This window comes from Arvicola amphibius, chromosome 4, assembly GCF_903992535.2.
Source record: "Arvicola amphibius chromosome 4, mArvAmp1.2, whole genome shotgun sequence".
NCBI lineage: Eukaryota > Metazoa > Chordata > Mammalia > Rodentia > Cricetidae > Arvicola > Arvicola amphibius.
Genome location: NC_052050.1, coordinates 23,346,661 through 23,361,817, shown reverse-complemented (window position 1 = coordinate 23,361,817; position 15,157 = coordinate 23,346,661). Strand labels below are relative to the sequence as shown.

General features: G+C 45.0%; 1 protein-coding gene across 11 annotated transcripts in view; it reads left to right on the top strand.

Moving 5' to 3' along the window:
• Positions 1 to 11,343, top strand: part of Cdk12 (cyclin dependent kinase 12) — a 76,701-nt gene extending 65,358 nt beyond the window's left edge. For 2 of the 11 annotated variants that reach the window (XR_006020817.1, XR_006020807.1), the window contains 4 exons: positions 1,034 to 1,135; positions 1,767 to 1,885; positions 5,487 to 5,594; positions 7,258 to 11,343. The gene's annotated coding sequence lies outside the window, so the exon portion shown is untranslated. Of the gene's footprint in view, positions 1 to 1,033; positions 1,136 to 1,766; positions 1,890 to 5,486; positions 5,595 to 7,257 lie in introns of all 11 variants that reach the window. The other 9 variants (XR_006020813.1, XR_006020811.1, XR_006020812.1 and 6 more) reach the window with 9 other exon arrangements.
• The last annotated feature ends 3,814 nt before the right edge of the window (positions 11,344 to 15,157 follow it).

Genomic DNA, 15,157 nt, shown 5'->3' with positions numbered 1-15,157 from the left:
GTGTCTGTGAATGGGATATGGAATTATAGGATTCAAGGCAAAACAAACTACTCTCAGATTCAAGACAGTTGAATCTTCTACTTTTATTTGTAGGCAGGGGAAAGCAGTGTTTGGTGTTCTTGGACCATGCATAAGGAAAAGTGTTTCACAGTAGTCAGAACCCTAAATAGGTTTAACAGGTGGGACAGGTTCTGTAAGTCATCTCATCCTGGAGCTGTGTCTACTGCCCTTTCCTATGATTGCTTTCCCTTGACATAGGACATTGGGAGCCTGTAATAGTAAAGAGGGAAATGCTGAAGGAAGCAGAGAAACACTGGGCAACTTGGAGATAGGTATGGGCTGTGTTAGGGAATCTGCCAAGTGGATATCATCTGGATAACAAAGGGGTAGATCCCATTATATATCAGTTACAGTTAGTCTATTGCACTATAGTTGGTAGAATGGAGGAATGTGGGGTTGATCTCCATGCAAAGGCTTTGTCTTTTTCTAGGAAATGAATGATAGGCCTACTTGCCCAAATTGCATCAAGTCTGCTCCTGCAAACCTTTCTGTTTCATAATCAGGGCCATTTTCTGCCTCAGAACTCCTCTTAAAGAAACTTTGTTGGACATGAGAACCTTAAATCCAAGATGGTGATCTGGTCTAAAATTAGGTTGCCTCCTCCAAATAACAGCCTTGCATCAACTGTATTGACACGAATGCTCATTGCCCTTTATCATAACTCCGTTTCACAGCTTCTATTTCTATTGAATTTCCTGATACATGTTTAAGTATTGGGGCACTGGTTTTGCACTTTACCAGCCTGGGAGCTAGTTCCTTGGAAGTAGGAATCTGAAACAGTCAACTCCTCTGAAAGCATTCTTAAGATTCATCTGGCAATTTGGGGGGAATTCAAGCTTAAGAGAATTGGAGAAACAGTAACTATCACACTATCGCTGGTAGCTGTCAACTCTATAATCTGTGCATGACCAAAGACCCTCTTTGTTGTCTGGTCTCTTGTCTCATGTCTCATGTAGCCTCTTTTTCCTTACAGATGGCAGCAACAGTAATGGCCCCTGAAGAACTCGGGGACATCCGTCAGTTACCTTGCATCCAGAGCCTGTCAAACAGTCTCATCCACAATACTTGAAGCCAGGTATTGAAGTCTTAAGGACTTAAAGTCAGTCAGAAGCCACTAGCCTGATTTTACATGGAGTAGCACCTCACTCATGGCCAGGGAAGTTTCTAATCCTCTCCTGAGATCTCCAGAAGGGTTCCAGAGCTTTTTATTTGGCCCATTCTGGGGTCTTACCCTCCAGTTACTAAGTTCTCTTCCAGCTAGAATGGGTGAGCCCCTCCCTAGCAGTAGCAGTCACTCATTCCTGTGTGGAGACACTCCTCTGCAGTTGAGTACCAGCATTGTTACTCGGTTACTGTCAGTCTCTTTAGGATAGATATCTCATTTACCTATACCCCTTCATACACTAAACACTTTTATCCCCGAAAAACTTTTTTTAAGTCAAGATAGGACAGCACTTGGGGCTGGAGAGATGGCTTAGTGGTTAAGAGCATTGCCTGCTCTTCCAAAGGTCCTGAGTTCAATTCCCGGCAACCACATGGTGGCTCACAACCATCTGTAATGAGGTCTGGTGCCTTCTGGCCTGCAGACATATACACAGACAGAGTATTGTATACATAAAATAAATAAATAAATATTTTTTTAAAAAAGATAGGACAGTACTATCTCTTCTCATTGCCTCTAACCACCTTCACTACATTCTTTCTAGGTTCAGTGGAAGATTCTACCTATCCAGATACTGCCTGAGGCACCCGAAGTAGAGGCCTGCAGCCTGCCTCCTCTGTCTTCAGTACTCAGAACCAGCACCTGCACCTTCCTTCCCTGCTAGTAGGTTGTGCTGTTTCACCCACCTCTCAAATGATGACCTCTATCTGTCTCTCTCTCTCTCGTGTCTGTTTCTCTCCCTCCCTCCACCCCTCATATGAGATGGGTCTGTAGGTTCTACATCTAGCTTATCAAGGAATTGTTTTGTTGTTCAGTGTCTCCACAAAGGGAAGTCATTTGTCACTCAGCTCTTTGTCTTAGTAATCTCCAACTCTTAGTCTTTCTAGGTCCTCTTCTAATGTCCATCACTTTTCTGTAATTAGAACCATTTCCTCATTTAGTAGATATGTGAAGGGACCAGTAAACAGAGTCTTTGACTCTGGTGAAAAATGACCCAGGAACAAATACCCTTTCTCTTGAAAGTCTGAAGGCCTACTGGGGAAAGTACCTAGATCTTTTGAGAGTATTTATCTAGTGTCTGTTCTTAGGACCAGCGTCTTAGGCCAGGCAGTGGTGACATACACTTTTTAATCCCAGTACTCAGGAGGCAGAGGCAGAGGCAGGTGGATCTCTGAATTTGAGGCCAGCCTGGTCTATAGAGCTAGTACTGGGACAATCAGGGCTATACAAAGAAACCCTGCCTCAAACAACAACAGCAGAAGGACCAGCATCTTACCCCACATACCTAAGGGAGTGGAAACAGAATGACTGTAGGGTAGAATCAACCACTAGTGTTACTCTTTTAATAGCAAGGGTGACCACTTTATTCTGGGGCCTGTGGAGAGTTATAAGGGGGTGAGAGCATCTTCCTGCCTCCTGAATGCTGGAGATGACACTGCCTTGTCCTTCTGACTCTCTGGCCCCTTTCTCAGCAGTGTTTCTCTCACTTCTGCAACCCAGACAGCCAAAGCAACAGGCCTGGGTAAGTGTCTAAGTCAGGTGCTACTTCCCCTGGGAGCATTTATGACAGAGTGAGTAAGAGAGATAAAGCAGATGTTAGAAAGCAGGAGCTATACCAGGAAATAGTCAGGTAGTACATATACTAAATGTTTAGTTCCTTGATGTCATTAGAGAGCACCAGCACCTACCTGATTTCTCAAAGCAGCCTACCCGGTAGGGCAATTGCAGTTCTGATTTCTACCACACGAGGGCACTGCTGGCCAATTAAAACTCCAGCCCCTCGGAAACAGTTGAATGAGGGCACTCTTTCCAGGGACAGGATCAGAACACTCCCGGAGAGCCAGAGAACCTGGACCAGAAGCCAGAAAAAAAAATAACTACCACTTGTTATTCCTTTAAAATGACCCAAGGCCTATTCACTTGGCCCCTCAGGCCTGCTAATTGAGTAGGTGCCTAGCTGAACATAGAATTTCCAGGTACTCTCTCTTTACGGTAGGCCATTCCTAACTCCAGCTGTCAAACCCACTGCCTCCTTGCCCCAAAGATGTTGAGTTGCTGTCCAGGAGGGTGGGAATAGTTATATTGTAGAGGGGGAAAAGTTTTTTTTTTTTACAAATATTCAAAGAAAAGTATCTTTGATAGTGAGAAAGTATTGAGAAACTGAAAACTGAGAAAATGGGTTATCTCATCTCCCACATGACACCCTCCCCAACACAAATTTACAGAATTCAAGTCTAGTAGGTCTTTGTATCTGATCAGGCAAAGCACATCCAGGACTCCAGAGAGCTCTGAGCCAAAAATATATCAGAAAACAGCATGAGGGGACTGCTCTGGCTATGAGCCTCATGTCTACCCTGTGCCGTGTCATGGCTCTGCTGGGCATGCCAAGTGACGTGGGCCCTGTGGGACCGAGGACTCCACAGTTTACCCTCAGATGGCCTTCCAGAATGAACAGGCTTAGGGAAATGACAGAGGTCTTCCTCCTTCCCCCATGCCTGAAGGCCCCTCCCCAGGAGGACAGCTTGATTAAACAGTCGGTGCTGCTGGAATTACTGCACAGCTGGTGCTCCCCCCAGCACCCTGAGCAGAGCAGCAGTGCAGATTAAAATCTCCAATTAGCCTTAAAGTGAAGTGAGGAGGTGCGGAGGCTGCCAAGGCAGCCAGGCCAAAACCCTGAGTTGGCACCCTCGCTTCTACCTAATTCTGAACGCCACCCTAGTCCTTCCTAACAGTGTCTAGTGTCTGTTAGACTTGTGTCACTTGGGGCCAGAGGAGGACCTTGGGTTGGAAGCAAATACCTTGCCCGGCAAGATGCTAAGACTCCATAGGAAGGAAGAAAATGAGATCATCAATGACTGTCAAGGAGCTGCCCTATGCGCAGCCTACTAGGCAGCCAGGCCATGGTCACATGACAATGCCACTGCTGCTGTTTTTTGCTTAGAGAAAGAGCCAACAGGAAAGGCCTCTCTGAGTTTTTTATCTAAGGTGCCCTGGGACATGGAATTCACATGAACATTCATCTGTGTTTATATTTTATCCTATCTGACCCATCTGTTCCCACCCAAATTATGGCTCCTTCCTTCCTCTCTCCATACTTTTCCCAGCTTTCTTGTAGGCAGGGGTAGACATAGCCAAGCTCAAGAGCATCACCACGCCTTGACATCTGGCTCCCAGTCAGTTGTCCTTTATCTTCCTAGTTTGGGAAATATCTGAGGTATACCAAGATGAATCAGACCCTTCCCACCCCTGAACATCTTATCCACACCAAAGATCCCTCTGCCATTTACACTTGTGCTCCTCGCCTATCAAATCCAGAAGCAGGGCAGTACAGCTAACCATATGATTGCCCTCTGCCCCTTTAAGAGAAGTGGAGGTGGTGGGTACCCAGATGACTTAACCTACTCACACCTCCAGAAATTAGATACCAGGGCATGGTGCCACCCTCCCAGACTGGCACATGCTACCCTGGCAGAGGTTCAAGCACACCCCCCCCCCATGTCATACTTCTACCCTATGTCTTCCTCTACTCCCTCTCTCCACATCTTTTTTTTTTTTCTCAGCTCAAAGCACAGCTGAGCCTTAAAAGGAGGGGGTGAGGGTGGAAAGACCAAGCTGGGGCGGGGGGTGTAGAGCGCCAATAGCACGTTTTCACCTGCCATTTAATTGGATGTATTTTTAATTAATGGGACCTCAGGGACCAACATGAGACAATCTGATCTCTGAATAGGGACAGGGGAGGGATTGGATAAGGGAGGAGGATTGGGCCACTGGGTGCGGTTACCAGGAACCCGGGCCCATCAATCACTGGCCACTTTGCGTTCTGGCATGGAGAACAGTGAGGTGGAGGAGGAGGGGAGGCATTGGGGAAAGGTGCCAGCATTTCCCCCCAACTGCCAGGACCTCCAAAAGAGATGGAATTGTGCTGATTGACTCAGGTCTGCAGCCTAAATTTATAGCCAAAATAGTAGGTAAGGCTGTTTTCTTGCTCCTAAGTTGAGTATAAGATTATGAAAGGGAAGTGGAGTTAAACGTAGAAGACCCTGAAGAGAGAGAATAAGAGCTAGGGACTATAGACCTGGGATTGTGGTCAAGAAAAGAGTTTGGGGCCCATTCTATACATTTCTATAGGAACTAAGTGCCATAGAGGTTACAGGCAAAATGGCATGCAAATGAAACCTGGTGACTTCGGGTCTGAATCTTAGAGTTTTATTGTTGTAAGAAGGGAACTTGGAGCTCAACTTGCCTGACTCCCTTCATTGTACAGATATGGAATCCAGGACCCAGAGAGGAAGAACCAATTGAATCCTGCCCTGAAGTTGCTTTATGTTTTGGATTTGGAGAGTTCCTGGGAGCACAGGGCAAGAAAAAGTAGGTAGGTAAGGAGGGAAGAAAGCCAATGAAAACTATAAGCATGATGTTCTGTCCTCCACGTGTCAAGTGACTCTTGTCACGGTCTCCCGAGTGCTGGAAGCAGTTTAGGAAGACCTAGCAGGTGCAGCTAATAAGAGACGTGATATGGGAACATCCCCCTTTGTGCAGCCTGTTCCAGAGGACATTATTCATCTTTGCCTCCAGCCCCTCTCTATAGGATTTTGCCTTGTTTGCGGTGGCGCACACCTTTAATCCTCCACTCAGGAGGCAGAGGCAGGCGGATCTCTGTGAGTCTGAGAGCTGCCTGGTCTACAGAGCTAGTTCCAGGACAGGCTCCAAAGCTATACAGAGAAACCTTCACTTGAAAAGCTAAAGAGAGGGAAAAAAAGAAAGAAAGGTTTCTGAATGCATTTAGTATTCTGGCCTTAGAGTCTCAGGCCCCTTCTGGCTCTTGTAGTGTTGATTTATCCTAAAGAGAAGGGCACATTTCCAGCTGTCTATATCCCCCATTCTGTTATTTCCTTCACTGCTCATAGCTAGGGCCAGGGAAAGAAGGGTGAATGGAGGTAAACGGGGCTTTCCTACCGAGTTGCCAAAGGTGGTATTCTCGGCATTCTTTTCTTTTCTCAAAATCTTCAACATTCTTTGATTTGTGCTTCATAAGGCTAAACTGGGCTGGAGGCAAGGATAGGATGCAGGGTTAGGAGGCAATACCAATAGAATTTGCCACACTCTCCAGCTCTCATTCTTAACTTCCTCCCATCCCTAGAACTGTCTTCGATAAATTTAGTAATCTTAATCATAAAAAAAAGGCTAGGCTCACAACCAAAAATTTAAGAACTGAGACCTATAATTCACCTGTGGGACTGGCTGCTCAATGTAGTGCAGGACATTCAAAGTGAACCCAGAGCAGTGAAGATTAGCATACAGCAAAGGAGGGAGGGTAACTACTTTCTGTATACAAGCCTGCTACTCTCCTTTTTGCTCTTGGTAATTGGTTCACAGTGTACTGGCGGCATAGGGAAGCATTCACTCTACATTCTGGATGTTCTCAGGAATAGAGCTGCTCCAATTCTACCAGGTCTGCTATTCACTCCCAAGGTGGTCCTGGGGTCTCAGATCTATAGCCTTAAGTCCATGGCTAGAGCCTGCTCTGAAGTCCAGAATAAACCCAGGCCCTTTGTAGAAAAATACTTAGATAGGACATAGGTATGGTAGCAGTATCCAGAATTCCCTGTCTTCTGGAATAAGTCAGCATAGGCCCAGCATTTAAATTTTACTCTAATGAGGCCCCTTTCTTCCTTCTCCCTTCAGTTTTCCCATGGGTTTAGAGTAGATCTGGAAATCTGAACCTCTCACCCTAATACTTAGAAAACTATTATACAAACTGGGCGGTGGTGGCGCACGCCTTTAATCCCTGCACTTGGGAGGCAGAGGCAGGGGAATCTCTGTGAGTTCGAGGTCGGCCTGGTCTACAAGAGCAAGTTCCAGGACAGGCTCCAAAGCCACAGAGAAACCCTGTCTCAAAAAACCTAAAAAAGAAAGAAAGAGAGAGAGAGAGGGAGGGAGGGAGGGAGGGAGGAAGGAAGGAAGGAAGGAAGGAAGGAAGGAAGGAAGGAAGGAAGCTATTATAACATTATAACAGATCTCCCTATATCTTCCAGAGCCATAGACAGAAAGGAAAGCAGAGAAAGGCATTAACAGAGGTAGCAGTGCTATGGTGCCAAAAAGAAACAACGGGCCAGAGATGAAGCCAGGAGGAGATGTCTGCTTCTGAAACAGCATTCTTGCCCCATCTTCTTCTTCCTTTTATATGCCGCTGAGGTGATAGGACCAAGTGTGCCAGCTCTCCTGGCTGGTGCGCCTGTTCCACTGTGCAGGCCGCCAGGACTCTGCCCTGCACAGAGCACATACTAGGGTCTCACACTCTGTTGCTCATTCATCTCTGTGTGTTGCAGATTCCCAAGGATGAAATAGAGTGCTGTGGCCCTGTGGTAGGACATTGGTGCGCACTGGGGCTCGCTGGATACACATTTGCCTGTCTGTAAGAGGGGGTGGAGGAAGGCTGCTGGCAGCTCAGCAGAGCTTGAGGTTCTGGTGACTCACAGTAATGGGGGTGGTTCATGAAAACAACAGAGGGGAAGGGGGATCAAGTCTGCTCGAGTTTTCTTTTGCCCCAGTCCTGCCCACTCTGAGCTCTATAGATGAAAAATCTCTCATCGAGATTAGGAGATGTCCCAGCTATGAAAGAAAGGGAGAGATGAAAAAGAAGTAAGCAGGAGATACTGAGTTTTCATAGTGAGGAAAGACTGAGACATCACTTGCTATCTCCACATGCTACATGGAGAATATTTGACATCCATTGTGGCAGGGCAGCCCAGAAATCCTGGGTACCTTCCAAAAGAGAGGTTTTCCTGGCAAACAGCTATTACTATTGTTCCTCAGTAGCCTGCCTAGGACTTGGTATATGCAGCTAACATAAAACTTGGGGCAGGGGGGTGTTGTTTATTTGTTATTGAGACAATCTGATTATGGAGCTGGCCCAAGCTGGACTCCAAAGTCTTCCAACGTGCTGTAACTATAAGCATGTACTACCATGCCTAGTGCCAGAAATTTCTTTTTGAAGATTATTTTATGTGCATGGGTGTTTTGCCCGCATGTATGTCTGTATGTGAAATGTGTGCCTGGTGACTGTGTGGTGGCCAGAAGTGAGCAGCGGATTCTCTGGAGCTGGAGTTACAGATGGTTGTGAGCTGCCATGTGGGTGCTGGGAACTGAATCTGCGTCTCTGCAAGAGCTGCAAATGCTCCTAACCACTGAGCCATCTCTTCAGCCACATAGAAATTTCTTAATCGAAAAACAAAAACAAAGCAAATACTGCTACAAGGCCAGACCCAGGGAGGATTGCCACCTGTGCTTAGTGCTCTCCTCACTAGAATCAGACAGGCACCTTGGACCAGAGAAGCATCTAGAGACACTGAGACTTCTGAACAGGGTATCGGTACAGGCTGGGAAGTGACTGCAGCCACCGATGTTCAGAAGTGCTGGCATTGTTCTCCCTCACTGGTCAGGTGTGCATCTGCATTCTCTCTCAGTCCATGGCTGGAATTGGCAAAAAGAGAACAATAGGGATTTTGGATACTGGCATATCTAGGTACATGATAATAAACATTCTGACCTCTGGCCTCATAGAAGAGAGGCTTGGGCAGGTATTCTGTGATAGATTATTAGTTCTTGTTTGTCTTTTTCTGTTCCTTTTATTGTTGGAAGCTCTACTTTCTAGCTAGAATGAGGGTGCTCTTCCCCTCTACTGATGATCCAAAAATGACTTTGGTTGAACAAAGACAGATTAACTATTCTTCACGCAGGAAGATGAGGTCAGTTTTACTCTTCCTCCTTCCTGGCAGTGTAAGGAGCTCTGGGACCCATTGCTAAAGCTCAATTCTGACCTAAGCTATCGTATCATTTGACCCTGATATAAAGCTTGTACTATGAGGGGAGCCTAGATATACAGTGAGGAATGGGCAGGAGTGGGGGACTTTAGCCCCAGGAAAGATACCACATCCACATTGTCCTTGATCCTCTTCCTTCCCAAATCCCTTTCTTTTTTTTTTTTTTTTTTTTTTTTTTTTGGTTTTTCGAGACAGAGTTTTCCTGTAGTTTCTAGAGCCTGTCCTGGAAGTAGCTCTTGTAGACCAGGCTGGCCTCAAACCAAATCCCTTTCTTTACTCCCTTTCACCTCCCACTGGCCAGCTCAGTTCTTGGCCACCTGATTACCTCCAATCTGACCAGATATAGTAAGTAGTTATCCCTCCTTACACATGCCTCCTCCCACTTCTTTCTTCACAGCTGAGAGATAGCTGAATTTGAATTGTTTCTACCACTGAATATCACAGGATCTGAATTATATTCCCAGCCTCTGCTGCCCAGCTTGACTCCACGACTGCCTTTGGATTGGGATGCTCTCATCAGCCCCTGCAAGTATACCCAGGCCTGGACTGCTATGTTTGTGACATCAAGACCCTGCTCTGGAGTAGAGGGCGGCTTTAGAGATGCAACTGGGGCCTTGGCCCTAAATGTGTGTATGCCTGTGCATTGGGCACACTGGTTTATTAGTGTTATTTCAGCATTGTGATGCAGAGAGAGTAAGTGTAACAGCTGCTCCTTGCTTGCAGTGTTTATTGTTACCTAGAGACAACCTCCTGGCTTTTTCCCAGATTCCCCCCCAAGCCCAGCCCCCTCCCTGCCCTGCCAACAATCCTGTTCTCTCCACACTGATGGGAAATTTATAGCTTGCCTATATCATATCATTAACTCTCTCCTGTCCATAAGGTATATGGGTCAAGGGAAACCAAAGTGGAGATTGGCATGCTTTGGGCCCAGAGTGAAATAATGTATGAAGAACAGAGGGAGGAAGGAGAATTATCCTTCCATTTCTGTGTCCAATTTTAGGCCCCAGTTCTGCAATCCAAGTAAGTCTGACACTGCTTAGTTTCTAAGATCAGATGAGATCAGTCACATTTGCGGTGGTAGGGCCATATCCCAGTTGATCTCCTGGCTCTTGTATGAGAACAAAAGAAGAAAGAGTTTTGGATCTGATCTTGACATCCCAGAAGAGCCCCTCTGAACCTAGCCTTGGAATCTTGACATCTTCCTGCCAAAATTATTCTCTTCTCTGACCATCTCTTTAGTCCTTTATTGGGTTGTCTAAATTTGAGCAAATACAGCAAGATAGTTTTGGAATGGAAGGGGAATACAGAGTGGCAGAATCCATAGCCCCTCCTTCTTGTCTGAGCAAGGTAACTGAATGTCACATGGAGGCAGGATGTTCTAGTTTGAGAAATGCTGGCTAGACCACCACAATTGAATTGATGTCAGACATGAAGCCTGCTGTGGAGCCTGTTGGGAAAACCTTTGCCTGCTAAGGTCCTAAGAGACTTCAGGCATTCTTCCAGCTGGCCTTCTTGATTTGGTTGGAGTTCTCTTCTTCTGTTTGTCTTTCATGGTCCATTTTCTTGAATTGTTCTTAGTTTGATACCTTCAGGTAGATCCAAGTGACTAAGGAGAGAGAAGTACCCTATTCATAATCTCAGCAGAGATAGAGACAGGACCCCTGCCATCTACTTAAGTGGACTTTTCATGGGGGAGAGCCATGTACCTATTCACCATCCACATGGAAGCAGAAGAGAGAAAAAATTATTTTAATGGAAAGGGTTGAATTAACCATATGAAAAAACTTACTCATGGGATGAAATATTTCTCTTCATAAACTGTCCTTCTGCCTATAATGAATTTGTCTGTGCCTACCCAAGGAAATTGAGTAACATGGTTCTTTTTTCAGATCTCCTTCACATAGATAGCCTCAGCACAATTTCCTCACAGTGCAGTACTCTTTGAGACTTTGAAATGTTGTTTTTAGGGTGGTTAGATTGCATTGCAATTCCTGGGTTCTGGTACCAGCCATACTTCTCTAGTTTGAAATGCAAAAGGCAGTAATCCCTTGAGAAGCCCACCTCCATATTCTTGGGTATGTCTTACATTTTGTTCAAGTGCCTTTCTTTCTTTAACCGCAGTGATTAAAATCTCTTAATTCCATTGTTTCAGAACAAATTTTAAAAAATAAATGCAAATAAACTATGTTTTTCAAGATTGTGATAATTTCATCAGAGTGTATAAAGCCTAATCCTCAAAAGGTCTCAGTCAGCAGTATTTGATACATTAAATTATTGTTGGTTTTTTTGTCTGTTTTATTTTTATGTGTATGGGTGTTTTGTTTGTTTGTCTGTGAACCATGTCTCTACCAGGTACCCACAGACATAAGAAACTGTCATCAGATCTGCTGGAACTGGAGTTACAGATTGTTATAAGCTACCATGTGGATGCTAGGAGTCAACCCAGGTCCACCCTAAGAGTGATAAGTGCTCCTAATCCTGAGCCACCTCTCCAGCCCCAGATTCTACTGTTTTTATGAACTCGCAGACCTGACATTGCTTTAAAGATTGCATGATTCCCTGAAGATTATTTCTGTGTGTTTGTGTGTGTGTCTGTGTTTGTGTGTACATACAAGCTTGGGAGATTGTCCAGACATTTCTTTTTTTTTTTTTTTGGTTTTTTCGAGACAGGGTTTCTCTGTTGCTTTGGAGCCTGTCCTGGAACTAGCTCTTGTAGACCAGGCTGGTCTCAAACTCACAGAGATCCGCCTGCCTCTGCCTCCCAAGTGCTGGGATTAAAGGCGTGCGCCACCACCGCCCGGCTGTCTAGACATTTCTTAATGATACAAAGGAAAGGTAGCAGTTTCCCTGTAGAGGAAGTAACCACAATCCCTCTTTTCAGTTTCCCTAATTTCTGTGCCTCTGTAGCCAAGAGAAAAGCCATTGTTTCCACATTATATTTAAGCTTCATTCAGGATAGATCTGAGAGCAGTAGCCATTAGGAAGTATAGCAACTAGCACTTATCAGGTGTTTCACAGTCTGTTAAATATATTTACCTACGTTATCGTACTGTCTCTCCACCAGGCATTACACTGTGTGTATTTTGTATATATGTTTAAAGTCTATTGTATTACCTAGACTTACTGAAATATAGGGCTCATTTCCTATTGTTTCTTTTAAAGATTTACTTTGTTTTATATGTATGAGTGTTTACTTGCATGTTTTGTGTCCACAGAGGCCAGAAGAAGGTGTTGGATCACCTGGAACTCAAGTAACAGATGATTTTGAGCTGCAATGTGGGTGCTGGGAAGCAAACCTGGGTCCTCTGCAAGAGCAAGTGCTTTTGCCAGATGTGGTGACCCACACATTTAATATCAGCATTTGAGAGGCAGAGGCAGGTGGATCTCTGTGAATTTGAGGAGAGCCTGGTCTACAAAGCAAATGTCAGGAGAGCCAGGGCTACAAAGAGAAACCTTGTCTAGAAAAACAAAATAATAAGAAACAAGTGCTTCTGATTGTTAGTTTTTGACACAGGATTTCTCCGTATAGTCCTGGCTGTTCTGGAACTCACTCTGTAGACCAGGCTGGCCTCAAACACAGATATCCACCTACCTCTGCCTCCTGAGTAGGATTAAAGTCATGTACCACCATGCCTAAGTTAATTAATTAAAGCTTTCAGACTAAAGAGATGACTCAGTGGTTAAGAGTAGTACTTATTACCAAAATAATTTTATCTTATGTATATGAATGTTTTAACTGTATGTATGTGTGTATGTATGACTCAGCCTTCAGGTATATGTAAAAGGTCTGGCAAAAGCCGACATTGGACCAGTGAATGCAGATCAACAACAGACAGACAAGGCAACCTGATACCATCGGGAAACTCCTTGAGGGGCCTCTCGCAGGCCCCCAAGCCAAAAGTGGCCCAGTCATTCCCAGTACCTATGGAGGACATGTCTCACCAGGAAAATTAAAAAATCCAGAGCCTTCTGTAAAGGACCATACTGTTCTAAATGATGGCATAAACATGGAGGATTAATAAAGAAACTGCTTTGTGCCTGTTGATAGGGCAGAACTTAGGTAAGTGGGGAAAACTAAACAGAATACTGGGGGGAGGAGGAAAGCAGAGTGAGACAGCCACCATGGAGCCAACAGAGACAGACATGCCGAACCTTTTAAAAATAGGTTAAATCAAGATGTGAGAGTTAGCCAATAAAAGGCTAAAACTAATGTGCCAAGCAGTGATTTAATTAATATAATTTTGTGTGGTTATTTCGGGGCTAAGCTAGCCGGGTGGCTGGGACGAACAAGCAGGCTCTTCTCCCTGCAACATGTACACTGAGTGTGTACCAGGTCCCCCTAGACACCAGAAGAAGTCGTTGGATGCCCTAGAACTGGAGTATTACAGGTGAAAACTGAACGTAGGTCTTTTTCAAGAGCAGTAAGTGTTCTTACTGCTAAACAGTTTCTCCAACCCACATGGTCTTTTTTTTTTCATTAGCTGTAGATCAAAGCAGGACCTTGCAAAGCATATACAAGCTCTCCTCTACTGAGTTACATGCCTAGCACTATGCAAGTTTTGAGAGTATCTCATGTAGTTCTGACTGGCCTTGAACTCTGTGTGTAGCTGAAGGTGACCTTGAACTTTTTGGGATGTCAGGTTGGGACATGCACATGCTTGGTACATGTGGAGATTAGGGAACAACTTGAGAGACTAGGTTCTCTTCTTCCACCATGTGGGTTTTGGATTGAACCAGGGTCCTTGGGCTTGGCAACAAGCACTTTTACCAGATGAATTGTCTTTTAGTATCTCCCTCCTCCTTTTGAAAATTTTTTAAATATTTATTTATTTATTTGTTATGTATGCAATATTCTGTCTGTGTGTATGCCTGCAGGCCAGAAGAGGGCACCAGACCCCATTACAGATGGTTGTGAACCACCGTGTGGTTGCTGGGAATTGAACTCAGGACCTTTGGAAGAGCAGGCGGTGCTCTTAACCTCTGAGCTATCTCTCCAGCCCCCTCTCCCCCCTTTTTTTGACACAGGGTTTCAGGCATCCTGGGCTGGCTTCAAAACTCATTGTAGCCCAAGAAGACCCAAAACTGGTGATCCTCCTGCTTCTGCTTGCTGACTGTTGTTAGGCTTACAGGTGTGAGCATTTTTTTCTATTTGTATGTTTGCACATGTACACACCACTGAATGCATATGGAGATTGGGGGAAATCTCTCTTTCTGGGAATTGAACTCAGGTTTTCAGGCTTTGGAGGCAGGTGCCTTTGTTCACTGATCTCACCAACTCACCTTATATGTTTTTAGATTTTTTGTGTGTTTCAGAGAGAGTTGGCCCAGACCCAGAAGAAAGAATTAGATCCTTAAGAGCTAGAATTACAGGTAGTTAGTCGAGCGGTGGTGCACGCCTTTAATCTCAACACTTGGGAGACAAAAGCTAGTGAATCTCTGTGAGTTTGAGGCAAGCTGGTCTACAAGAGCTAGTTCCAGGACAGGCTCCAAAGCTACAGAGAAACCCTGTCTTTAAAAACACAAAAAAAAGTCAGGCGGTGGTGGCGCACACCTTTAATCCTAACACTCAGGAGTCAGAGGCAGGCAGATCTGTGAGTTCGAGGCCAGCCTGGTGTATAAGAGCTACCTCCAGGACAGGCCCCAAAGCTACAGAGAAACCCTGCCTCAGAAAACAAACAAAACAAAACAAAAAATTACAGGTAGTTGGAGCTACTCAATGTGGATGTCATCAGCTGAACTCAGATTCTCTAGATGAGCAGCAAACAAACCATTAAGCCATCTTTCAACTCTTTATTATTTTCTTTTATTATTTTATGTATACTTGTGTTTTGCCTGTATGTGTGTGTGTGTGTGTGTGTGTGTGTGTGTGTGTGTGCGCGTGTGCGCGTACGCGCATGCGTGCGTGCACTATTTGTGTGCGTGGTGCCTATGAAGGCCAGAAGAGGGTAATGGATTTCCTGGACCTGGAATTACAGATAATTGTGATTTGCCAAGTGGATTCTGGGAATCCAACCCTGGTCCTCTGGAAAAGCAACCAGTTTTCTCAACCACTGAGCCATTTCTACAGTCCCCTGTTTATTTTATAATTATGTGTATACATCTCGATTGTAGG